At 33.5% G+C, this 27,913-nt stretch overlaps 1 pseudogene; it reads left to right on the top strand.

Annotated features, from left to right (window-relative positions):
* Positions 1 to 27,913, top strand: part of LOC137235356 (transmembrane protein 161B-like) — a 120,545-nt pseudogene that overhangs the window by 66,508 nt on the left and 26,124 nt on the right.

Here is a 27,913-nt window from a genome sequence, read left to right as displayed (position 1 = left end):
TTGGATGAAGAACACGCCCACTTTTTAAAAAAAAATTGTTTAAATTCAAATTTTAACAAAAAATTTAATATCTTTACTGTATATAAGTAAATTAAGTCAAAATTGAACTCCAGTAATGATATGATGCAACAAAATACAAAAATAAAAGAAAATTTCAAAATGGGCGTGGCTCCGCTCATTTTCATTTAGTTTGTCTAGAATACTTTTAATGCCATAAGTCGAACACAAATTTACCAATCCTTCTCAAATTTGGTAGGAGCATAGATTCTATGACGGTAACTGTTCTCTGTGAAAATGGGCGAAATCGGTGGAAGCCACGCCCAGTTTTTATACACAGTCCACCGTCTGTCCTTCCGCTCGGCCGTTAACACAATAACTTGAGCAAAAACCGATATATCTTTACTAAACTTAGCCCACGTACTTACCTCAACTCACTTTATCTTGGTATAAGAAATGGCCGAAATCCGACCATAACCACGCCCACTTTATCGATATCGAAAATTACGAAAAATGAAAAAAATGCTATAATTCTATACCAAATACGAAAAAAGGGATGAAACATGGTAACTGGATTGGTTTATTGACGCAAAATATAACTTTGGAAAAAACTTTGTAAAATGGGTGTGACACCTACCATATTAAGTAGAAGAAAATGAAAAAGTTCTACAAGGCGAAATCAACAGACCTTGGAATCTTGGCAGGAATACTGTTAGTGGTATTGCATATATAAATAAATTAGCAGTACCCGACAGATGATTTTCTGGATCACCTGGTCCACATTTTGGTCGATATCGCGAGAACGCCTTCACATATACATCTAAGGGCCACTCGCTTTTAAAACCCTCATTAATACCTTTAATTTGATATCCATATCGTACAAACACATTCTAGAGTCACCCCTGGCCCACCCTAATGGCGATATCTCGAAAAGGCGTCCACCTATAGACCTAATGCCTACTCCCTCTTAAAATGCCCAATAACACCTTTCGTTTGATACCCATATCGTACAAACATTCTAGTGTCACCCCTGGCCCACCCTAATGGCGATATCTCGAAAAGGCGTCCACCTATAGAACTAGGGATTAGTCCCTTTTAAAATACTCATTACCACCTTTCATTTGATACCCATATCGTAAAAACACATTCTAGAGTCACCCTGGCCCACCCTAATGGCGATATCTCGAAAAGGCGTCCACCTATAGACCTAATGCCCACTCCCTCTTAAAGTGCTCAGCAAAACCTTTCGTTTGATACCCATATCGTATAAACATTCTAGATTCACCCTTGGTCCACCTTTATGGCGATATCTCGAAAAGGCGTCCACCTATAGAACTAAGGATTACTCCCTTTTAAAATACTCATTACCACCTTTCATTTGATACCCATATCGTACAAACACATTCTAGAGTCAGCCCTGGCCCACCCTAATGGCGATATCTCGAAAAGGCGTCCACCTATAGACCTAATGCCCACTCCCTCTTAAAATGCTCAGTAACACCTTTCGTTTGATACCCATATCGTACAAACATTCTAGAGTCACCCCTGGCCCACCCTAATGGCGATATCTCGAAAAGGCGTCCACCTATAGACCTAATGCCACTCCCTCTTAAAATGCTCAGTAACACCTTTCGTTTGATACCCATATCGTACAAACACATTCTAGAGTCACCCCTGGCCCACCCTAATGACGATATCTCGAAAAGGCGTCCACCTATAGACCTCATGCCCACTCCCTCTTATAATGCTCAGTAACACCTTTCGTTTGATACACATATCGTACAAACATTCTAGAGTCACCCTTGGTCCACCTTTATGGCGATATCTCGAAAAGGCGTCCACCTATAGAACTAAGGATTACTCCCTTTTAAAATACTCATTACCATATTTCATTTGATACCCATATCATACAAACACATTCTAGAGTCACCCCTGGCCCACCCTAATGGCGACATTTCGAAAAGGCGTCCACCTATAGACCTAATGCCCACTCCCTCTTAAAATGCTCAGTAACACTTTTCGTTTGATACCCATATCATACAAACATCTAGAGTCACCCCTGGCCCACCCTAATAGCGATATCTCAAAAAGGCGTCCACCTATAGACCTAACGCCCACTCCCTCTTAAAATGCTCAGTAACACCTTTCATTTGATTCCCATATCGTACAAACATATTCTAGAGACACCCCTGGTCCATCTTTATGGCGATATCTCGAAACGGCGTCCACCTATGGAACTAAGGATCACTCCTTTTCAAAATACTCATAAACAGCTTTCATTTGATACCCATATCGTACAAACATATTCTAGAGTCACCCCTGGTCCACCTTTATGGCGATTTCTCGAAAAGGCGTTCACCTATAGAACTAAAGCCCATTCCCTTTTAAAATACTCATTACCACCTTTCATTTGATACCCATATCGTACAAACTCATTCTAGAGTCACCCTTGGCCAACCTTAAAAGCGATATCTCGAAAAGGCGTCCACCGATAGACCTAAGGCCCACACCCTCTTAAAATGCTCAGTAACACCTTTCATTTGATTCCCATATCGTACAAACACATTCTAGAGTCACCCCTGGCCCACCCTAATGGCGATATCTCGAAAAGGCGTCCACCTATAGACCTACTGCCCACTCCCTCTTAAAATGCTCAGTAACACCTTTCATTTGATTCCCATATCGTATAAACACATTCTAGAGACACCCCTGGTCCACCTTTATGGCGATATCTCGAAACGGCGTCCACCTATGGAACTAAGGATCACTCCTTTTCAAAATACTCATTAACAGCTTTCATTTGATACCCATATCGTACAAACAAATTCTAGAGTCAGCCCTGGTCCACCTTTATGACGATATCCCTAAATGGCGTCCATCCATAGAACTATGGCCCACTTCCTCATAAAATACTCTTTAATGCCTTTCATTTCATACACATGTCATACAACCACATTCCAGGGTTACCCTAGGTTCATTTGCCTACATGGTGATTTTCCTTATTTTGTCTCCATAGCTCTCAACTGAGTATGTAATGTTCGGTTACACCCGAACTTAGCCTTCCTTACTTGTTTTTAATTTGAATTTGTCTAACTACTTCTGATCGTGCGGGAATTGAAATACTATTGATTGTTGGTTTGTTAGTCATCTGGATTATTATGTTTTCTGGGTAGTCAAATGGTCTCAATATTAGAGTGTCTCATTCTGTTTGATAATCCAAACTGCAATTATATTTTTTAATGAAATCTAATCCTAATATTCCATCGCATGGGATTGGGAAATTGTCTTTTACTACGTGAAATTTGTTTCTAGTTAATAGATAATCATCTTTTAAGTCCGCTTTAACCGTGCCAATAGTGCTTGTTATACCTTGACCAATTCCTCTTACATCTGTTTTTTGAGAATTATTTATCGTGACATTACTGTCAATTTAACCCTTTTTTATTATTGAAATATCCGTTCTCGTATCGATTATGAGGGTTGATATGGAATCATTCAGAGTTGTTCTGGAAGATATGTAGCTATTAAGGTGTAAATTGAAAATATATTATTTTTTATTAATTGAGGTGGAGTTTGTTGGTTTTCCTGTTGTGTAACATTTCGGACATTTCTGGTGTTATTGCGGGTATTTCCTCGCGATCCGAAATTTCGACCAGATCTTTTGTTATTTTGTCTGTTATTATTATTATTTTATATTGGGCCAGGTCGTAAAGTTTAATTATTAAATTGTGGAGCTTTTCGGCCGATTTTTTTGAAATAAAACCATCGTTTATTTTATCTTCTACGCGTTTCGACGCATATTCGCGTCTTCCTCAGGAAGGCTTTAATAAATATACGAAAAACAAGATATTTATATTAATCGAATTACATCATACATTGAATCAAATAACATTTTTTCCCTATTCCACTTACTAAGTTAACAATTATTTAAATATCACATCTGGGTATAATCAATGGAAAATTATATATATATAAAAAACACCGCACATCTTCTCTTGTCCAGGCTCAAACATTTTGTGTGATCGCAGTAGCATATGCGCAATTTATGTTGTCAACGTCTTCTTTAAAATTCATTGCTTTGTTAAATTGTTGTTGTATCCGTAACCCTTCTAGCGTCATCCTTCTTCTTGTTCTGTTCTCCACATCCAATATTTTTGTGTTGTTAAAATCAGCTGTGTGGTTATTTTCTATCAGGTGTTGCGCTAATGCTGTAGTGTATTTGTTGTTTTTGGCATCGGATTTATGTTCGTTTACCCTTGTTTCAAGCGATCTTTTTGTTATGCCAATGTAAACCTTATTGCAGCTTTCTCCTTGTTTGCCTTTGCACTGTATTTCATACACTACGTTGTGTAGTTGTTCTTTATTAATTTTGTCCTTTGTTTTTGTGTATATGCTGCGAATTGTGTGATGCGGTTTATGTGCGTAGCTTAAATTGTTGCTTTTGATAATTTTACCTAAAGTGTTGTTGTCCGTTAGTTGAGGTACATATGTGACGCCAATGTATATTTTGTTGTTGTTATCTTCACTTTCTGTATTGATATTGCAGTTTCTCGTTTTTTTTTCGCTGCAGTTATAAATGCTTCTATTACTGCATAAGGGTAGCCATTTTTTTGGAGTATGTTTTTTATATTCCTCTTGTTTTCCTCCATGAACTCCTGGTCGCTCAGGGAGTAGACTTTCTTAATAAAACCTATGACCGCCATTTTTTTGGAGAATGTTTTTATACCTTTCATGAAAATGAAATGGTATATTAATTTCGTCACGAAACCGAAAATTGTAAGTCCTTAAAGGAAAATAGATAGACCCACCATTAAGTATACCGAAATAATCAGGTTGAAGAGCTGAGTTGTTTTAGCCATGTCCGTCTGTCCGTCTGTCCGTCTGTCTGTTTGTATGCAAACTAGTCCCTCAATTTTTGAGATATCTTGATAAAATTTGGTGAGCAGGTGTATTTGGGTGTCCGATTAGACATTTGTCGGAACCGACCGGATCGGACCACTATAGCATATATCCTCCATACAACCGATTTTCCAGAAAAAGAGGATTTTTGTAATATCTTACCCAATTTAACAGATTGAAGCTTCAAACTTCACCATATACTTTCGTATATTGAACATATTGTTGCCTGAAAAAATTTATGAGATCGGTCGTATATATAGTATATATCCCCCACAACCGATTGTTCAGATAAGGAACTTTTCGTAATTACTGCCCTATTTTAAGAGCTAGAGGCTTCAAATTTCAGCGAATGCTTACGTATATAGCATATATTGTTGTCTGAAAAAATCATAAAGATCGGTGGTATATATAGTATATATATGGTGGTATATATAGTATATATATATAGTATATATATATATATTTTCGCAAATTTTAGCCCCATTTTAACAGCTAGAAGCTTCAAATTTCACCGAATATTTACTTATATAGCATATATTGTTGTCTGAAAAAATCATAGAGATCGGTTGTATATATAGTATATATCTCATACAACCGATTGTTCAGATAAGAAACTTTTCGCAATTTCTACCCCATTTTAACAGCTATAAGCTTCAAATTTCACCGATTGCTTACGTATATAGCATATATTGTTGTCTGAAAAAATCATAGAGATCGGTTGTATATATAGTATATATCTCATACAACCGATTGTTCAGATAAGAAACTTTTCGCAATTTCTACCCCATTTTAACAGCTATAAGCTTCAAATTTCACTGATTGCTTACGTATATAGCATATATTGTTGTCTGAAAAAATCATAGAGATCGGTTCTATATATAGTATATATCTCATACAACCGATTGTTCAGATAAGAAACTTTTCGCAATTTCTACCCCATTTCAACAGCTAGAAGCTTCAAATTTCACCAACTGCTTACGTGTATAGCATATATTGATGTCTGAAAAAATCATTGAGATCGGTGATATACATAGTATATATCTCATACAACCGATTGTTCAGATAAGAAACTTTGCGCAATTTCTGCCCCGTTTTAACAGTTAAAAGCTTCAAATTTCACAAAATGCTTTCGTATATAGCATATATTGTTGTCTGAAAAAATCATAGAGATCGGTGGTATATATATTATATACTTCATATAAACTGTCATATTGACCCCTTTTTTACGGCTAGAAGCTTCAAGATTCATCAAATTTCATCAAAAAGTTACGTTTACGCATATATTTTTGAAATACGTGATTCGTAGCCATAGTTTTTACATGCAGACCACAAAAAACGTGAAGCTTTGCATCCTCACACAGATTACCTACCTATTTTTATACCTTTCATGAAAATGAAATGGTATATTAATTTCGTCACGAAACCGAAAATTGTAAGTCCTTAAAGGAAAATAGATAGACCCACCATTAAGTATACCGAAATAATCAGGTTAAAGAGCTGAGTTGTTTTAGCCATGTCCGTCTGTCCGTCTGTCCGTCTGTCCGTCTGTCCGTCTGTCTGTTTGTATGCAAACTAGTCCCTCAATTTTTGAGATATCTTGATAAAATTTGGTGAGCAGGTGTATTTGGGTGTCCGATTAGACATTTGTCGGAACCGACCGGATCGGACCACTATAGCATATATCCTCCATACAACCGATTTTTCAGAAAAAGAGGATTTTTGTAATATCTTACCCAATTTAACAGATTGAAGCTTCAAACTTCACCATATACTTTCGTATATTGAACATATTGTTGCCTGAAAAAATTTATGAGATCGGTCGTATATATAGTATATATCCCCCACAACCGATTGTTCAGATAAGGAACTTTTCGTAATTACTGCCCTATTTTAAGAGCTAGAGGCTTCAAATTTCAGCGAATGCTTACGTATATAGCATATATTGTTGTCTGAAAAAATCATAAAGATCGGTGGTATATATAGTATATATATGGTGGTATATATAGTATATATATATAGTATATATATATATATTTTCGCAAATTTTAGCCCCATTTTAACAGCTAGAAGCTTCAAATTTCACCGAATATTTACTTATATAGCATATATTGTTGTCTGAAAAAATCATAGAGATCGGTTGTATATATAGTATATATCTCATACAACCGATTGTTCAGATAAGAAACTTTTCGCAATTTCTACCCCATTTTAACAGCTATAAGCTTCAAATTTCACCGATTGCTTACGTATATAGCATATATTGTTGTCTGAAAAAATCATAGAGATCGGTTGTATATATATTATATATCTCATACAACCGATTGTTCAGATAAGAAACTTTTCGCAATTTCTACCCCATTTTAACAGCTATAAGCTTCAAATTTCACTGATTGCTTACGTATATAGCATATATTGTTGTCTGAAAAAATCATAGAGATCGGTTCTATATATAGTATATATCTCATACAACCGATTGTTCAGATAAGAAACTTTTCGCAATTTCTACCCCATTTCAACAGCTAGAAGCTTCAAATTTCACCAACTGCTTACGTGTATAGCATATATTGATGTCTGAAAAAATCATTGAGATCGGTGATATACATAGTATATATCTCATACAACCGATTGTTCAGATAAGAAACTTTGCGCAATTTCTGCCCCGTTTTAACAGTTAAAAGCTTCAAATTTCACAAAATGCTTTCGTATATAGCATATATTGTTGTCTGAAAAAATCATAGAGATCGGTGGTATATATATTATATACTTCATATAAACTGTCATATTGACCCCTTTTTTACGGCTAGAAGCTTCAAGATTCATCAAATTTCATCAAAAAGTTACGTTTACGCATATATTTTTGAAATACGTGATTCGTAGCCATAGTTTTTACATGCAGACCACAAAAAACGTGAAGCTTTGCATCCTCACACAGATTACCTACCTATTTTTATACCTTTCATGAAAATGAAATGGTATATTAATTTCGTCACGAAACCGAAAATTGTAAGTCCTTAAAGGAAAATAGATAGACCCACCATTAAGTATACCGAAATAATCAGGTTAAAGAGCTGAGTTGTTTTAGCCATGTCCGTCTGTCCGTCTGTCCGTCTGTCCGTCTGTCCGTCTGTCCGTCTGTCTGTTTGTATGCAAACTAGTCCCTCAATTTTTGAGATATCTTGATAAAATTTGGTGAGCAGGTGTATTTGGGTGTCCGATTAGACATTTGTCGGAACCGACCGGATCGGACCACTATAGCATATATCCTCCATACAACCGATTTTTCAGAAAAAGAGGATTTTTGTAATATCTTACCCAATTTAACAGATTGAAGCTTCAAACTTCACCATATACTTTCGTATATTGAACATATTGTTGCCTGAAAAAATTTATGAGATCGGTCGTATATATAGTATATATCCCCCACAACCGATTGTTCAGATAAGGAACTTTTCGTAATTACTGCCCTATTTTAAGAGCTAGAGGCTTCAAATTTCAGCGAATGCTTACGTATATAGCGTATATTGTTGTCTGAAAAAATCATAAAGATCGGTGGTATATATAGTATATATATGGTGGTATATATAGTATATATATATAGTATATATATATATATTTTCGCAAATTTTAGCCCCATTTTAACAGCTAGAAGCTTCAAATTTCACCGAATATTTACTTATATAGCATATATTGTTGTCTGAAAAAATCATAGAGATCGGTTGTATATATAGTATATATCTCATACAACCGATTGTTCAGATAAGAAACTTTTCGCAATTTCTACCCCATTTTAACAGCTATAAGCTTCAAATTTCACCGATTGCTTACGTATATAGCATATATTGTTGTCTGAAAAAATCATAGAGATCGGTTGTATATATATTATATATCTCATACAACCGATTGTTCAGATAAGAAACTTTTCGCAATTTCTACCCCATTTTAACAGCTATAAGCTTCAAATTTCACTGATTGCTTACGTATATAGCATATATTGTTGTCTGAAAAAATCATAGAGATCGGTTCTATATATAGTATATATCTCATACAACCGATTGTTCAGATAAGAAACTTTTCGCAATTTCTACCCCATTTCAACAGCTAGAAGCTTCAAATTTCACCAACTGCTTACGTGTATAGCATATATTGATGTCTGAAAAAATCATTGAGATCGGTGATATACATAGTATATATCTCATACAACCGATTGTTCAGATAAGAAACTTTGCGCAATTTCTGCCCCGTTTTAACAGTTAAAAGCTTCAAATTTCACAAAATGCTTTCGTATATAGCATATATTGTTGTCTGAAAAAATCATAGAGATCGGTGGTATATATATTATATACTTCATATAAACTGTCATATTGACCCCTTTTTTACGGCTAGAAGCTTCAAGATTCATCAAATTTCATTAAAAAGTTACGTTTACGCATATATTTTTGAAATACGTGATTCGTAGCCATAGTTTTTACATGCAGACCACAAAAAACGTGAAGCTTTGCATCCTCACACAGATTACCTACCTATTTTTTATTTTATATTTATCTTAAAAATCGTTTAGATATGTTCAAATTTCACCAAATGCTTACGTGTATAGCATATATTGTTGTCTGAGAAAATCATAGATACCGGTGGTATATATAGTATATATCCCATACAACCGATTGTTCAGATAAGAAACTTTGCGCAATTTCTTCCCCATTTTAACAGTTATAAGCTTCAAATTTCACCGATTGCTTACGTATATAGTATGTATTGTTGTGTCAAAAAATCATAGAGATCGGTGATATATATAATATATATATGATGGTATATATAGTATATATATATAGTATATATATATTTTTTTTACGATTTCGGCCCCATTTTAACAGCTAGAAGCTTCAAATTTCACCAACTGCTTACGTGTACAGCATATATTGATGTTTAAAAAATCATTGAGATCGGTGGTACACATAATATATATCTCATACAACCGATTGTTCAGATAAGAAACTTTGCGCAATTTCTGCCCCGTTTTAACAGTTAGAAGCTTCAAATTTCACAAAATGCTTACGTATATAGCATATATTGTTGTCTGAAAAAATCATAGAGATCGGTCGTATATATATTATATACTTCATATAAACTGTCATTTTGACCCCTTTTTTACGGCTAGAATCTTCAAAATTCATCAAATTTCATCAAATAGTTACGTTTTCGTCATATATTTTTGAAATACGTGATTCGTAGTCATAGTTTTTACACGCAGACCACAAAAAACCTGAAACTTTGCATCCTCACACAAAGTACCTACCCGTTTTTTATTTTATATTTATCTTAAAAATCGTTAAGGTATGTAGATCTGTTCACTATATATTTCTTATCTTATACATCCGATTATTCGGAGATTACGAACGGGATAAGATTATTGTTCAGCCCCATTCATGAAAGGTATGAAGTCTTCGGCACAGCCGAAGACAGTCCCGTTCTTACTTGTTTATTTTATATTTATCTTAAAAATCGTTTAGATATGTTCAAATTTCACCAAATGCTTACGTGTATAGCATATATTGTTGTCTGAGAAAATCATAGATACCGGTGGTATATATAGTATATATCCCATACAACCGATTGTTCAGATAAGAAACTTTGCGCAATTTCTTCCCCATTTTAACAGTTATAAGCTTCAAATTTCACCGATTGCTTACGTATATAGTATGTATTGTTGTGTCAAAAAATCATAGAGATCGGTGATATATATAATATATATATGATGGTATATATAGTATATATATATAGTATATATATATTTTTTTTACGATTTCGGCCCCATTTTAACAGCTAGAAGCTTCAAATTTCACCAACTGCTTACGTGTACAGCATATATTGATGTTTAAAAAATCATTGAGATCGGTGGTACACATAATATATATCTCATACAACCGATTGTTCAGATAAGAAACTTTGCGCAATTTCTGCCCCGTTTTAACAGTTAGAAGCTTCAAATTTCACAAAATGCTTACGTATATAGCATATATTGTTGTCTGAAAAAATCATAGAGATCGGTCGTATATATATTATATACTTCATATAAACTGTCATTTTGACCCCTTTTTTACGGCTAGAATCTTCAAAATTCATCAAATTTCATCAAATAGTTACGTTTTCGTCATATATTTTTGAAATACGTGATTCGTAGTCATAGTTTTTACACGCAGACCACAAAAAACCTGAAACTTTGCATCCTCACACAAAGTACCTACCCTTTTTATACCTTTCATGAAAATGAAATGGTATATTAATTTCGTCACGAAACCGAAAATTGTAAGTCCTTAAAGGAAAATAGATAGACCCACCATTAAGTATACCGAAATAATCAGGTTGAAGAGCTGAGTTGTTTTAGCCATGTCCGTCTGTCCGTCTGTCCGTCTGTCCGTCTGTCCGTCTGTCTGTTTGTATGCAAACTAGTCCCTCAATTTTTGAGATATCTTGATAAAATTTGGTGAGCAGGTGTATTTGGGTGTCCGATTAGACATTTGTCGGAACCGACCGGATCGGACCACTATAGCATATATCCTCCATACAACCGATTTTTCAGAAAAAGAGGATTTTTGTAATATCTTACCCAATTTAACAGATTGAAGCTTCAAACTTCACCATATACTTTCGTATATTGAACATATTGTTGCCTGAAAAAATTTATGAGATCGGTCGTATATATAGTATATATCCCCCACAACCGATTGTTCAGATAAGGAACTTTTCGTAATTACTGCCCTATTTTAAGAGCTACAGGCTTCAAATTTCAGCGAATGCTTACGTATATAGCATATATTGTTGTCTGAAAAAATCATAAAGATCGGTGGTATATATAGTATATATATGGTGGTATATATAGTATATATATATAGTATATATATATATATTTTCGCAAATTTTAGCCCCATTTTAACAGCTAGAAGCTTCAAATTTCACCGAATATTTACTTATATAGCATATATTGTTGTCTGAAAAAATCATAGAGATCGGTTGTATATATAGTATATATCTCATACAACCGATTGTTCAGATAAGAAACTTTTCGCAATTTCTACCCCATTTTAACAGCTATAAGCTTCAAATTTCACCGATTGCTTACGTATATAGCATATATTGTTGTCTGAAAAAATCATAGAGATCGGTTGTATATATAGTATATATCTCATACAACCGATTGTTCAGATAAGAAACTTTTCGCAATTTCTACCCCATTTTAACAGCTATAAGCTTCAAATTTCACTGATTGCTTACGTATATAGCATATATTGTTGTCTGAAAAAATCATAGAGATCGGTTCTATATATAGTATATATCTCATACAACCGATTGTTCAGATAAGAAACTTTTCGCAATTTCTACCCCATTTCAACAGCTAGAAGCTTCAAATTTCACCAACTGCTTACGTGTATAGCATATATTGATGTCTGAAAAAATCATTGAGATCGGTGATATACATAGTATATATCTCATACAACCGATTGTTCAGATAAGAAACTTTGCGCAATTTCTGCCCCGTTTTAACAGTTAAAAGCTTCAAATTTCACAAAATGCTTTCGTATATAGCATATATTGTTGTCTGAAAAAATCATAGAGATCGGTGGTATATATATTATATACTTCATATAAACTGTCATATTGACCCCTTTTTTACGGCTAGAAGCTTCAAGATTCATCAAATTTCATCAAAAAGTTACGTTTACGCATATATTTTTGAAATACGTGATTCGTAGCCATAGTTTTTACATGCAGATCACAAAAAACGTGAAGCTTTGCATCCTCACACAGATTACCTACCTATTTTTATACCTTTCATGAAAATGAAATGGTATATTAATTTCGTCACGAAACCGAAAATTGTAAGTCCTTAAAGGAAAATAGATAGACCCACCATTAAGTATACCGAAATAATCAGGTTAAAGAGCTGAGTTGTTTTAGCCATGTCCGTCTGTCCGTCTGTCCGTCTGTCCGTCTGTCCGTCTGTCTGTTTGTATGCAAACTAGTCCCTCAATTTTTGAGATATCTTGATAAAATTTGGTGAGCAGGTGTATTTGGGTGTCCGATTAGACATTTGTCGGAACCGACCGGATCGGACCACTATAGCATATATCCTCCATACAACCGATTTTTCAGAAAAAGAGGATTTTTGTAATATCTTACCCAATTTAACAGATTGAAGCTTCAAACTTCACCATATACTTTCGTATATTGAACATATTGTTGCCTGAAAAAATTTATGTGATCGGTCGTATATATAGTATATATCCCCCACAACCGATTGTTCAGATAAGGAACTTTTCGTAATTACTGCCCTATTTTAAGAGCTAGAGGCTTCAAATTTCAGCGAATGCTTACGTATATAGCATATATTGTTGTCTGAAAAAATCATAAAGATCGGTGGTATATATAGTATATATATGGTGGTATATATAGTATATATATATAGTATATATATATATATTTTCGCAAATTTTAGCCCCATTTTAACAGCTAGAAGCTTCAAATTTCACCGAATATTTACTTATATAGCATATATTGTTGTCTGAAAAAATCATAGAGATCGGTTGTATATATAGTATATATCTCATACAACCGATTGTTCAGATAAGAAACTTTTCGCAATTTCTACCCCATTTTAACAGCTATAAGCTTCAAATTTCACCGATTGCTTACGTATATAGCATATATTGTTGTCTGAAAAAATCATAGAGATCGGTTGTATATATATTATATATCTCATACAACCGATTGTTCAGATAAGAAACTTTTCGCAATTTCTACCCCATTTTAACAGCTATAAGCTTCAAATTTCACTGATTGCTTACGTATATAGCATATATTGTTGTCTGAAAAAATCATAGAGATCGGTTCTATATATAGTATATATCTCATACAACCGATTGTTCAGATAAGAAACTTTTCGCAATTTCTACCCCATTTCAACAGCTAGAAGCTTCAAATTTCACCAACTGCTTACGTGTATAGCATATATTGATGTCTGAAAAAATCATTGAGATCGGTGATATACATAGTATATATCTCATACAACCGATTGTTCAGATAAGAAACTTTGCGCAATTTCTGCCCCGTTTTAACAGTTAAAAGCTTCAAATTTCACAAAATGCTTTCGTATATAGCATATATTGTTGTCTGAAAAAATCATAGAGATCGGTGGTATATATATTATATACTTCATATAAACTGTCATATTGACCCCTTTTTTACGGCTAGAAGCTTCAAGATTCATCAAATTTCATCAAAAAGTTACGTTTACGCATATATTTTTGAAATACGTGATTCGTAGCCATAGTTTTTACATGCAGACCACAAAAAACGTGAAGCTTTGCATCCTCACACAGATTACCTACCTATTTTTTATTTTATATTTATCTTAAAAATCGTTTAGATATGTTCAAATTTCACCAAATGCTTACGTGTATAGCATATATTGTTGTCTGAGAAAATCATAGATACCGGTGGTATATATAGTATATATCCCATACAACCGATTGTTCAGATAAGAAACTTTGCGCAATTTCTTCCCCATTTTAACAGTTATAAGCTTCAAATTTCACCGATTGCTTACGTATATAGTATGTATTGTTGTGTCAAAAAATCATAGAGATCGGTGATATATATAATATATATATGATGGTATATATAGTATATATATATAGAATATATATATTTTTTTTACGATTTCGGCCCCATTTTAACAGCTAGAAGCTTCAAATTTCACCAACTGCTTACGTGTACAGCATATATTGATGTTTAAAAAATCATTGAGATCGGTGGTACACATAATATATATCTCATACAACCGATTGTTCAGATAAGAAACTTTGCGCAATTTCTGCCCCGTTTTAACAGTTAGAAGCTTCAAATTTCACAAAATGCTTACGTATATAGCATATATTGTTGTCTGAAAAAATCATAGAGATCGGTCGTATATATATTATATACTTCATATAAACTGTCATTTTGACCCCTTTTTTACGGCTAGAATCTTCAAAATTCATCAAATTTCATCAAATAGTTACGTTTTCGTCATATATTTTTGAAATACGTGATTCGTAGTCATAGTTTTTACACGCAGACCACAAAAAACCTGAAACTTTGCATCCTCACACAAAGTACCTACCCGTTTTTTATTTTATATTTATCTTAAAAATCGTTAAGGTATGTAGATCTGTTCACTATATATTTCTTATCTTATACATCCGATTATTCGGAGATTACGAACGGGATAAGATTATTGTTCAGCCCCATTCATGAAAGGTATGAAGTCTTCGGCACAGCCGAAGACAGTCCCGTTCTTACTTGTTTATTTTATATTTATCTTAAAAATCGTTTAGATATGTTCAAATTTCACCAAATGCTTACGTGTATAGCATATATTGTTGTCTGAGAAAATCATAGATACCGGTGGTATATATAGTATATATCCCATACAACCGATTGTTCAGATAAGAAACTTTGCGCAATTTCTTCCCCATTTTAACAGTTATAAGCTTCAAATTTCACCGATTGCTTACGTATATAGTATGTATTGTTGTGTCAAAAAATCATAGAGATCGGTGATATATATAATATATATATGATGGTATATATAGTATATATATATAGTATATATATATTTTTTTTACGATTTCGGCCCCATTTTAACAGCTAGAAGCTTCAAATTTCACCAACTGCTTACGTGTACAGCATATATTGATGTTTAAAAAATCATTGAGATCGGTGGTACACATAATATATATCTCATACAACCGATTGTTCAGATAAGAAACTTTGCGCAATTTCTGCCCCGTTTTAACAGTTAGAAGCTTCAAATTTCACAAAATGCTTACGTATATAGCATATATTGTTGTCTGAAAAAATCATAGAGATCGGTCGTATATATATTATATACTTCATATAAACTGTCATTTTGACCCCTTTTTTACGGCTAGAATCTTCAAAATTCATCAAATTTCATCAAATAGTTACGTTTTCGTCATATATTTTTGAAATACGTGATTCGTAGTCATAGTTTTTACACGCAGACCACAAAAAACCTGAAACTTTGCATCCTCACACAAAGTACCTACCCTTTTTATACCTTTCATGAAAATGAAATGGTATATTAATTTCGTCACGAAACCGAAAATTGTAAGTCCTTAAAGGAAAATAGATAGACCCACCATTAAGTATACCGAAATAATCAGGTTGAAGAGCTGAGTTGTTTTAGCCATGTCCGTCTGTCCGTCTGTCCGTCTGTCCGTCTGTCCGTCTGTCCGTCTGTCTGTTTGTATGCAAACTAGTCCCTCAATTTTTGAGATATCTTGATAAAATTTGGTGAGCAGGTGTATTTGGGTGTCCGATTAGACATTTGTCGGAACCGACCGGATCGGACCACTATAGCATATATCCTCCATACAACCGATTTTTCAGAAAAAGAGGATTTTTGTAATATCTTACCCAATTTAACAGATTGAAGCTTCAAACTTCACCATATACTTTCGTATATTGAACATATTGTTGCCTGAAAAAATTTATGAGATCGGTCGTATATATAGTATATATCCCCCACAACCGATTGTTCAGATAAGGAACTTTTCGTAATTACTGCCCTATTTTAAGAGCTAGAGGCTTCAAATTTCAGCGAATGCTTACGTATATAGCATATATTGTTGTCTGAAAAAATCATAAAGATCGGTGGTATATATAGTATATATATGGTGGTATATATAGTATATATATATAGTATATATATATATATTTTCGCAAATTTTAGCCCCATTTTAACAGCTAAAAGCTTCAAATTTCACCGAATATTTACTTATATAGCATATATTGTTGTCTGAAAAAATCATAGAGATCGGTTGTATATATAGTATATATCTCATACAACCGATTGTTCAGATAAGAAACTTTTCGCAATTTCTACCCCATTTTAACAGCTATAAGCTTCAAATTTCACCGATTGCTTACGTATATAGCATATATTGTTGTCTGAAAAAATCATAGAGATCGGTTGTATATATAGTATATATCTCATACAACCGATTGTTCAGATAAGAAACTTTTCGCAATTTCTACCCCATTTTAACAGCTATAAGCTTCAAATTTCACTGATTGCTTACGTATATAGCATATATTGTTGTCTGAAAAAATCATAGAGATCGGTTCTATATATAGTATATATCTCATACAACCGATTGTTCAGATAAGAAACTTTTCGCAATTTCTACCCCATTTCAACAGCTAGAAGCTTCAAATTTCACCAACTGCTTACGTGTATAGCATATATTGATGTCTGAAAAAATCATTGAGATCGGTGATATACATAGTATATATCTCATGCAACCGATTGTTCAGATAAGAAACTTTGCGCAATTTCTGCCCCGTTTTAACAGTTAAAAGCTTCAAATTTCACAAAATGCTTTCGTATATAGCATATATTGTTGTCTGAAAAAATCATAGAGATCGGTGGTATATATATTATATACTTCATATAAACTGTCATATTGACCCCTTTTTTACGGCTAGAAGCTTCAAGATTCATCAAATTTCATCAAAAAGTTACGTTTACGCATATATTTTTGAAATACGTGATTCGTAGCCATAGTTTTTACATGCAGACCACAAAAAACGTGAAGCTTTGCATCCTCACACAGATTACCTACCTATTTTTTATTTTATATTTATCTTAAAAATCGTTTAGATATGTTCAAATTTCACCAAATGCTTACGTGTATAGCATATATTGTTGTCTGAGAAAATCATAGATACCGGTGGTATATATAGTATATATCCCATACAACCGATTGTTCAGATAAGAAACTTTGCGCAATTTCTTCCCCATTTTAACAGTTATAAGCTTCAAATTTCACCGATTGCTTACGTATATAGTATGTATTGTTGTGTCAAAAAATCATAGAGATCGGTGATATATATAATATATATATGATGGTATATATAGTATATATATATAGTATATATATATTTTTTTTACGATTTCGGCCCCATTTTAACAGCTAGAAGCTTCAAATTTCACCAACTGCTTACGTGTACAGCATATATTGATGTTTAAAAAATCATTGAGATCGGTGGTACACATAATATATATCTCATACAACCGATTGTTCAGATAAGAAACTTTGCGCAATTTCTGCCCCGTTTTAACAGTTAGAAGCTTCAAATTTCACAAAATGCTTACGTATATAGCATATATTGTTGTCTGAAAAAATCATAGAGATCGGTCGTATATATATTATATACTTCATATAAACTGTCATTTTGACCCCTTTTTTACGGCTAGAATCTTCAAAATTCATCAAATTTCATCAAATAGTTACGTTTTCGTCATATATTTTTGAAATACGTGATTCGTAGTCATAGTTTTTACACGCAGACCACAAAAAACCTGAAACTTTGCATCCTCACACAAAGTACCTACCCTTTTTATACCTTTCATGAAAATGAAATGGTATATTAATTTCGTCACGAAACCGAAAATTGTAAGTCCTTAAAGGAAAATAGATAGACCCACCATTAAGTATACCGAAATAATCAGGTTGAAGAGCTGAGTTGTTTTAGCCATGTCCGTCTGTCCGTCTGTCCGTCTGTCCGTCTGTCTGTTTGTATGCAAACTAGTCCCTCAATTTTTGAGATATCTTGATAAAATTTGGTGAGCAGGTGTATTTGGGTGTCCGATTAGACATTTGTCGGAACCGACCGGATCGGACCACTATAGCATATATCCTCCATACAACCGATTTTTCAGAAAAAGAGGATTTTTGTAATATCTTACCCAATTTAACAGATTGAAGCTTCAAACTTCACCATATACTTTCGTATATTGAACATATTGTTGCCTGAAAAAATTTATGAGATCGGTCGTATATATAGTATATATCCCCCACAACCGATTGTTCAGATAAGGAACTTTTCGTAATTACTGCCCTATTTTAAGAGCTAGAGGCTTCAAATTTCAGCGAATGCTTACGTATATAGCATATATTGTTGTCTGAAAAAATCATAAAGATCGGTGGTATATATAGTATATATATGGTGGTATATATAGTATATATATATAGTATATATATATATATTTTCGCAAATTTTAGCCCCATTTTAACAGCTAGAAGCTTCAAATTTCACCGAATATTTACTTATATAGCATATATTGTTGTCTGAAAAAATCATAGAGATCGGTTGTATATATAGTATATATCTCATACAACCGATTGTTCAGATAAGAAACTTTTCGCAATTTCTACCCCATTTTAACAGCTATAAGCTTCAAATTTCACCGATTGCTTACGTATATAGCATATATTGTTGTCTGAAAAAATCATAGAGATCGGTTGTATATATAGTATATATCTCATACAACCGATTGTTCAGATAAGAAACTTTTCGCAATTTCTACCCCATTTTAACAGCTATAAGCTTCAAATTTCACTGATTGCTTACGTATATAGCATATATTGTTGTCTGAAAAAATCATAGAGATCGGTTCTATATATAGTATATATCTCATACAACCGATTGTTCAGATAAGAAACTTTTCGCAATTTCTACCCCATTTCAACAGCTAGAAGCTTCAAATTTCACCAACTGCTTACGTGTATAGCATATATTGATGTCTGAAAAAATCATTGAGATCGGTGATATACATAGTATATATCTCATACAACCGATTGTTCAGATAAGAAACTTTGCGCAATTTCTGCCCCGTTTTAACAGTTAAAAGCTTCAAATTTCACAAAATGCTTTCGTATATAGCATATATTGTTGTCTGAAAAAATCATAGAGATCGGTGGTATATATATTATATACTTCATATAAACTGTCATATTGACCCCTTTTTTACGGCTAGAAGCTTCAAGATTCATCAAATTTCATCAAAAAGTTACGTTTACGCATATATTTTTGAAATACGTGATTCGTAGCCATAGTTTTTACATGCAGACCACAAAAAACGTGAAGCTTTGCATCCTCACACAGATTACCTACCTATTTTTTATTTTATATTTATCTTAAAAATCGTTTAGATATGTTCAAATTTCACCAAATGCTTACGTGTATAGCATATATTGTTGTCTGAGAAAATCATAGATACCGGTGGTATATATAGTATATATCCCATACAACCGATTGTTCAGATAAGAAACTTTGCGCAATTTCTTCCCCATTTTAACAGTTATAAGCTTCAAATTTCACCGATTGCTTACGTATATAGTATGTATTGTTGTGTCAAAAAATCATAGAGATCGGTGATATATATAATATATATATGATGGTATATATAGTATATATATATAGTATATATATATTTTTTTTACGATTTCGGCCCCATTTTAACAGCTAGAAGCTTCAAATTTCACCAACTGCTTACGTGTACAGCATATATTGATGTTTAAAAAATCATTGAGATCGGTGGTACACATAATATATATCTCATACAACCGATTGTTCAGATAAGAAACTTTGCGCAATTTCTGCCCCGTTTTAACAGTTAGAAGCTTCAAATTTCACAAAATGCTTACGTATATAGCATATATTGTTGTCTGAAAAAATCATAGAGATCGGTCGTATATATATTATATACTTCATATAAACTGTCATTTTGACCCCTTTTTTACGGCTAGAATCTTCAAAATTCATCAAATTTCATCAAATAGTAACGTTTTCGTCATATATTTTTGAAATACGTGATTCGTAGTCATAGTTTTTACACGCAGACCACAAAAAACCTGAAACTTTGCATCCTCACACAAAGTACCTACCCGTTTTTATACCTTTCATGAAAATGAAATGGTATATTAATTTCGTCACGAAACCGAAAATTGTAAGTCCTTAAAGGAAAATAGATAGACCCACCATTAAGTATACCGAAATAATCAGGTTGAAGAGCTGAGTTGTTTTAGCCATGTCCGTCTGTCCGTCTGTCCGTCTGTCTGTTTGTATGCAAACTAGTCCCTCAATTTTTGAGATATCTTGATAAAATTTGGTGAGCAGGTGTATTTGGGTGTCCGATTAGACATTTGTCGGAACCGACCGGATCGGACCACTATAGCATATATCCTCCATACAACCGATTTTTCAGAAAAAGAGGATTTTTGTAATATCTTACCCAATTTAACAGATTGAAGCTTCAAACTTCACCATATACTTTCGTATATTGAACATATTGTTGCCTGAAAAAATTTATGAGATCGGTCGTATATATAGTATATATCCCCCACAACCGATTGTTCAGATAAGGAACTTTTCGTAATTACTGCCCTATTTTAAGAGCTAGAGGCTTCAAATTTCAGCGAATGCTTACGTATATAGCATATATTGTTGTCTGAAAAAATCATAAAGATCGGTGGTATATATAGTATATATATGGTGGTATATATAGTATATATATATAGTATATATATATATATTTTCGCAAATTTTAGCCCCATTTTAACAGCTAGAAGCTTCAAATTTCACCGAATATTTACTTATATAGCATATATTGTTGTCTGAAAAAATCATAGAGATCGGTTGTATATATAGTATATATCTCATACAACCGATTGTTCAGATAAGAAACTTTTCGCAATTTCTACCCCATTTTAACAGCTATAAGCTTCAAATTTCACCGATTGCTTACGTATATAGCATATATTGTTGTCTGAAAAAATCATAGAGATCGGTTGTATATATAGTATATATCTCATACAACCGATTGTTCAGATAAGAAACTTTTCGCAATTTCTACCCCATTTTAACAGCTATAAGCTTCAAATTTCACTGATTGCTTACGTATATAGCATATATTGTTGTCTGAAAAAATCATAGAGATCGGTTCTATATATAGTATATATCTCATACAACCGATTGTTCAGATAAGAAACTTTTCGCAATTTCTACCCCATTTCAACAGCTAGAAGCTTCAAATTTCACCAACTGCTTACGTGTATAGCATATATTGATGTCTGAAAAAATCATTGAGATCGGTGATATACATAGTATATATCTCATACAACCGATTGTTCAGATAAGAAACTTTGCGCAATTTCTGCCCCGTTTTAACAGTTAAAAGCTTCAAATTTCACAAAATGCTTTCGTATATAGCATATATTGTTGTCTGAAAAAATCATAGAGATCGGTGGTATATATATTATATACTTCATATAAACTGTCATATTGACCCCTTTTTTACGGCTAGAAGCTTCAAGATTCATCAAATTTCATCAAAAAGTTACGTTTACGCATATATTTTTGAAATACGTGATTCGTAGCCATAGTTTTTACATGCAGACCACAAAAAACGTGAAGCTTTGCATCCTCACACAGATTACCTACCTATTTTTTATTTTATATTTATCTTAAAAATCGTTTAGATATGTTCAAATTTCACCAAATGCTTACGTGTATAGCATATATTGTTGTCTGAGAAAATCATAGATACCGGTGGTATATATAGTATATATCCCATACAACCGATTGTTCAGATAAGAAACTTTGCGCAATTTCTTCCCCATTTTAACAGTTATAAGCTTCAAATTTCACCGATTGCTTACGTATATAGTATGTATTGTTGTGTCAAAAAATCATAGAGATCGGTGATATATATAATATATATATGATGGTATATATAGTATATATATATAGTATATATATATTTTTTTTACGATTTCGGCCCCATTTTAACAGCTAGAAGCTTCAAATTTCACCAACTGCTTACGTGTACAGCATATATTGATGTTTAAAAAATCATTGAGATCGGTGGTACACATAATATATATCTCATACAACCGATTGTTCAGATAAGAAACTTTGCGCAATTTCTGCCCCGTTTTAACAGTTAGAAGCTTCAAATTTCACAAAATGCTTACGTATATAGCATATATTGTTGTCTGAAAAAATCATAGAGATCGGTCGTATATATATTATATACTTCATATAAACTGTCATTTTGACCCCTTTTTTACGGCTAGAATCTTCAAAATTCATCAAATTTCATCAAATAGTTACGTTTTCGTCATATATTTTTGAAATACGTGATTCGTAGTCATAGTTTTTACACGCAGACCACAAAAAACCTGAAACTTTGCATCCTCACACAAAGTACCTACCCGTTTTTTATTTTATATTTATCTTAAAAATCGTTAAGGTATGTAGATCTGTTCACTATATATTTCTTATCTTATACATCCGATTATTCGGAGATTACGAACGGGATAAGATTATTGTTCAGCCCCATTCATGAAAGGTATGAAGTCTTCGGCACAGCCGAAGACAGTCCCGTTCTTACTTGTTTATTTTATATTTATCTTAAAAATCGTTAAGGTATGTAGATCTGTTCACTATATATTTCTTATCTTATACATCCGATTATTCGGAGATTACGAACGGGATAAGATTATTGTTCAGCCCCATTCATGAAAGGTATGAAGTCTTCGGCACAGCCGAAGACAGTCCCGTTCTTACTTGTTTATATTCCTCTTGTTTTCCTCCATGAACTCCTGGTCGCTCAGGGAGTAGACTTTCTTAATAAAACCTATGACCGTCATAGGTTTTATTAAGAAAGTCTACTCCCTGAGCGACCAGGAGTTCATGGAGGAAAACAAGAGGAATATAAAAAACATTCTCCAAAAAAATGGCTACCCTAATGCAGTAATAGAAGCATTTATAACTGCAGCGAAAAACAAAACGAGAAACTGCAATATCAATACAGAAAGTGAAGATAACAACAACAAAATATACATTGGCGTCACATATGTACCTCAACTAACGGACAACAACACTTTAGGTAAAATTATCAAAAGCAACAATTTAAGCTACGCACACAAACCGCATCACACAATTCGCAGCATATACACAAAAACAAAGGACAAAATTAATAAAGAACAACTACACAACGTAGTGTATGAAATACAGTGCAAAGGCAAACAAGGAGAAAGCTGCAATAAGGTTTACATTGGTACAACAAAAAGATCGCTTGAAACAAGGGTAAACGAACATAAATCCGATGCCAAAAACAACAAATACACTACAGCATTAGCGCAACACCTGATAGAAAATAACCACACAGCTGATTTTAACAACACACAAATATTGGATGTGGAGAACAGAACAAGAAGAAGGATGACGCTAGAAGGGTTACAATACAACAACAATTTAACAAAGCAATGAATTTTAAAGAAGACGTTGACAACATAAATTGCGCATAAGCTACTGCGATCACACAAAATGTTTGAGCCTGGACAAGAGAAGATGTGCGGTGTTTTTTATATATATATAATTTTCCATTGATTATACACAGATGTGATATTTAAATAATTGTTAACTTAGTAAGTGCAATAGGGAAAAAATTTTATTTGATTCAATGTATGATGTAATTCGATTAATATAAATATCTTGTTTTTCGTATAGTTATTATTATTATTGTTATAGGTATTGAAGAACGTTTATAATTTCATCTATAATTATTGTTTTGGTAACTCCTGCGGAAGTTACCTCGAAACTGATTTTTTTGGCGAATATGTAGTATTGAATTTGGATTTCCAGTTACTTCTGTGCAACTGTTAGTAAATTTTGATATGGCTTCGTTCATTGTTGTGAACGTTCCAGCATGCATAATTGTTTTTACCTTGTCGTTGGGGCAGTTTTTACGCATAGCTTTCACAGCTGATTGTGTAGCATAATTGGTTGCTAACACTGGTGTTCGTCCATATCTAAGCGCCATCCATTTGTGATTGTGCGATTTTGTGAGCCTTTCAATTTCAGCAGTGTATTGGTTTGCCGTTTTACTGCGTTGTTGGATGTTCAGGAGCTTTGCTGTCAAAACTTCAACTGATTCACCTTTAATTGCTGTTTTTAATTTTTGTTTTATCGCTTCAATTGAGCTTTCAGTGCTTAACAGGTTTCTGGCTGTTCCTTTCAGCTTGTTTTTTATCATCGAAACCGCTACAGCTTCATGGGTATCCTTAATTTGTTCTAGGATGTCAAAAGCATCCAAGAAGCTATTCAAATTCTCAGCTTTACCATCGAATTCTGGCAGAACTGACGAAGCAATCTTTAAAAATTCGACTATTGTTTGTGGCATTTTTCCGCTTTCTGTTTGCGAATCTTTATCAGTAATTTCAATTTTTAGGGCTTCCCCTAAATTGGGTTGAGTCTCTGGCAATAGGACAGCAAAATGTATTTTTGTTAATACACTTATATCATTTTTCCGCCAAGGTCTTCTCTTCCACAAGCGTGTTCAGAATGGTTTCCCATTTGTCCATTGAGGTATATATTTGTCCCTTAGAATTAGACTTTGTCTAGACCATCTGCTCGGCTCATGTATTTTTTCTTTAAAAAATTTATTATGAGCTGAGTATAATTTGAGAAACAAATTGAGTCAAGTGTAAATTGTTATTATTATCAACAAGATTTTGATAAATTCTAATGCCTCACTATGGTCAACGACCTGAATGGAATTAATTAAATTTGCATTGGGCTCTTCTACTTTGGATTCTTTACCTCCCATTTCAAAATAACAATCGCAAAAATTTTCTTTTATTTATTTATTTATGCTTTATATTGATATGGGTCGGTTCGTCCCATAAATTTAACTTCGTACCTCCACATTTCTTCACCTTTAGTATTGGTACTAGTACATTTTCTAAGGTGGGTTCCCTAGGCATGTCAATCAGTTTCCACCATTTCTTAAGCGAAACTAATGACTTCTCTGCTTCTTGTAATTTTCTTAATGATACCATACCTTTCTTCCAACTCCTACTCTCGGATTCTAAATTATCAACAGCGCGGTTGATAGCCTCGTAATCAAGGTCATTAGGCAATGCACTCTCCATAGAAATAAACTTATTTTATATGCCTTTGATTTTTCTTATTTCGGGTTTCAAATGATTTTTTTCCTCCGTGTTTGTAATTAAATTCATTTTCTGATACAAGATTGCTACCGCTTTTCTAAGGTTGAATCTTTTACCTCCTCTCTTTCTTTTGATTTTGGTTGATTTTGGAATCTTTGGTACCTCTATTTTTTGTTGCTGATTTACACGCCTATATTCTTCTATGGTAATTGCCTTAGGGCCCTGTTTAATTATTTCTACTGTTATTACTTCTACTGCTTTTCCTACTACTTTTTCTAATTTGTTTTCTTCTTCCTCAATTAATTTGCTACAACGCAAGAATATTGCGTCAAATTCTTCCTGACTACTTATATCATTTAAAAAAATTAGAGGGGGAAAAATTCTTAAATTTATTGACAAAAATCTACTTTTTGTCCGTAAACTGGCAGCCGTTAAATTATATTATAATCTTACAAATACCTAGATAATAAATACATAATAATATAAATAATACATAATCCCGGCCATCCTTCAACAAGTTGTATAGCGCACGTAGAACCTCCAACAAGCTGATAGTGCATATGGTTTTACCCCACGTTTATTCCACTTCGCTATGCGTCGTTGGTGGTCGTTTTGGTTGCAGTTAACGATAATGCCATCCGTATTAAACACCAAAAATATTTTTCCTTCTTTCCTTTGTGGTATTCAAGAATTTTTAAAATTTGAATTGCACCCTTGTTGTCACTGTTGCTGTGATCCGCCCCTTTGCATTGACTATACCATTCGCCGTTGCAAAGATGACGGCTTAACTCCTTTGCAGAAAGTAAACTTTTTCCAAAAATATTTTGTATCTGAAGTCTGCCTATACTTCAATACGAGGGAGACTGCCGGTTTAATTCAGCAGTGTGGCAGGATCGCCCTGTAGGTAAGGCGTATCCTGCTTGGTATAAAAATGACTCCTAAACCAGTCCTGCTAAATATGTTTAGCAGACCGCTTTTTAGACAGCAGTCTGTTTATTATTAAGCAGAGCTGACAGGATCGCTCTGCAGGATGCCAATTTAATTCAGGCAGTATGGCAGGATCGCCATGTAGGATGAGATTAAATGAAATTAAATTTGGGAAGTGCAATTTAAGCGGCACCAAGCTTGAATTGACTTTATTCAGTAAATTTCGGCTTATTTATACCTAAATATTATAACCAAATTCTTATGTATTAAAGTTCCTATATACTAATCATACGTACATACATATTGCATGAGCGATGTAAACGTTTGTACATAGCAACCATTCGCACGGTCGCTGGTGCATAAGCGTGGCTAATATATCGCACGCGCTTCGCTAGCTTGCCTGTGAGAACGTAATTATGTTGATATTGCTTATTATAAACACATTCATACTTACGACATAAGCAGAGTGTCAAATGCACTGCAGCGTGAGAAACGTTTACAATGCATGCAAGATATATGTATGTAACACGACTTACTCCTGATCTCCGTTCACTCAAATTATTATGTTTTTTTGTATTTTTGTTGCAAAGGGTTGGTTGACGCATGCATTTTTATGTTTTGTGCGTATCCAATTCTCTTCCAAATATTTAGTGTAGGTTAGGGTGATCATGTATTTAAAATATATGTGGGCGAAAATGTAAATATTTTGCTTGCGTGCAAAAGTGCGCAAGTATAATTTGTCCTCCAATTTAGTAATGATAAATTCAATATACAACATAATATATATATTTTGGCGCATAATTCTTAAGGGTAAATGTACATTTCGGGTACTGCATAAAAAATGTATAAATGGTAAATTCAAGATTATAAGTTCAATTATTGTATTACAAAAATGTATGTTAGAAATGTATATGTAATTATATGTTATGAGGGTACAAAAACCTCGGTTTTGGGGTCCTCACAGTACTATGGATAAGGCCGATTAGCAGAGAATATTTGTGTGAGCGTGATTTTGAGGGCATGGATAAGCCATTACTTTCAGTGGAGGCGTTTGAAGCGATGCGTTTTCTAATTGTTGTGATCGCCGTATTGCTACGTTTTACATTAATTCCTATATACTTGCAATTGTATCTAAATTTAGCGCGTGATAAAATCGTGGATTTACGTAAAGAGGCTTGTCGCATTGCCGATGAAGGACATTAAAAGAATATTCTATATTCTATTTGTAG

The sequence above is a fragment of the Eurosta solidaginis genome, chromosome X (assembly GCF_040869045.1).
Source record: "Eurosta solidaginis isolate ZX-2024a chromosome X, ASM4086904v1, whole genome shotgun sequence".
NCBI lineage: Eukaryota > Metazoa > Arthropoda > Insecta > Diptera > Tephritidae > Eurosta > Eurosta solidaginis.
This window is presented reverse-complemented; position numbering and strand designations above follow the sequence as displayed.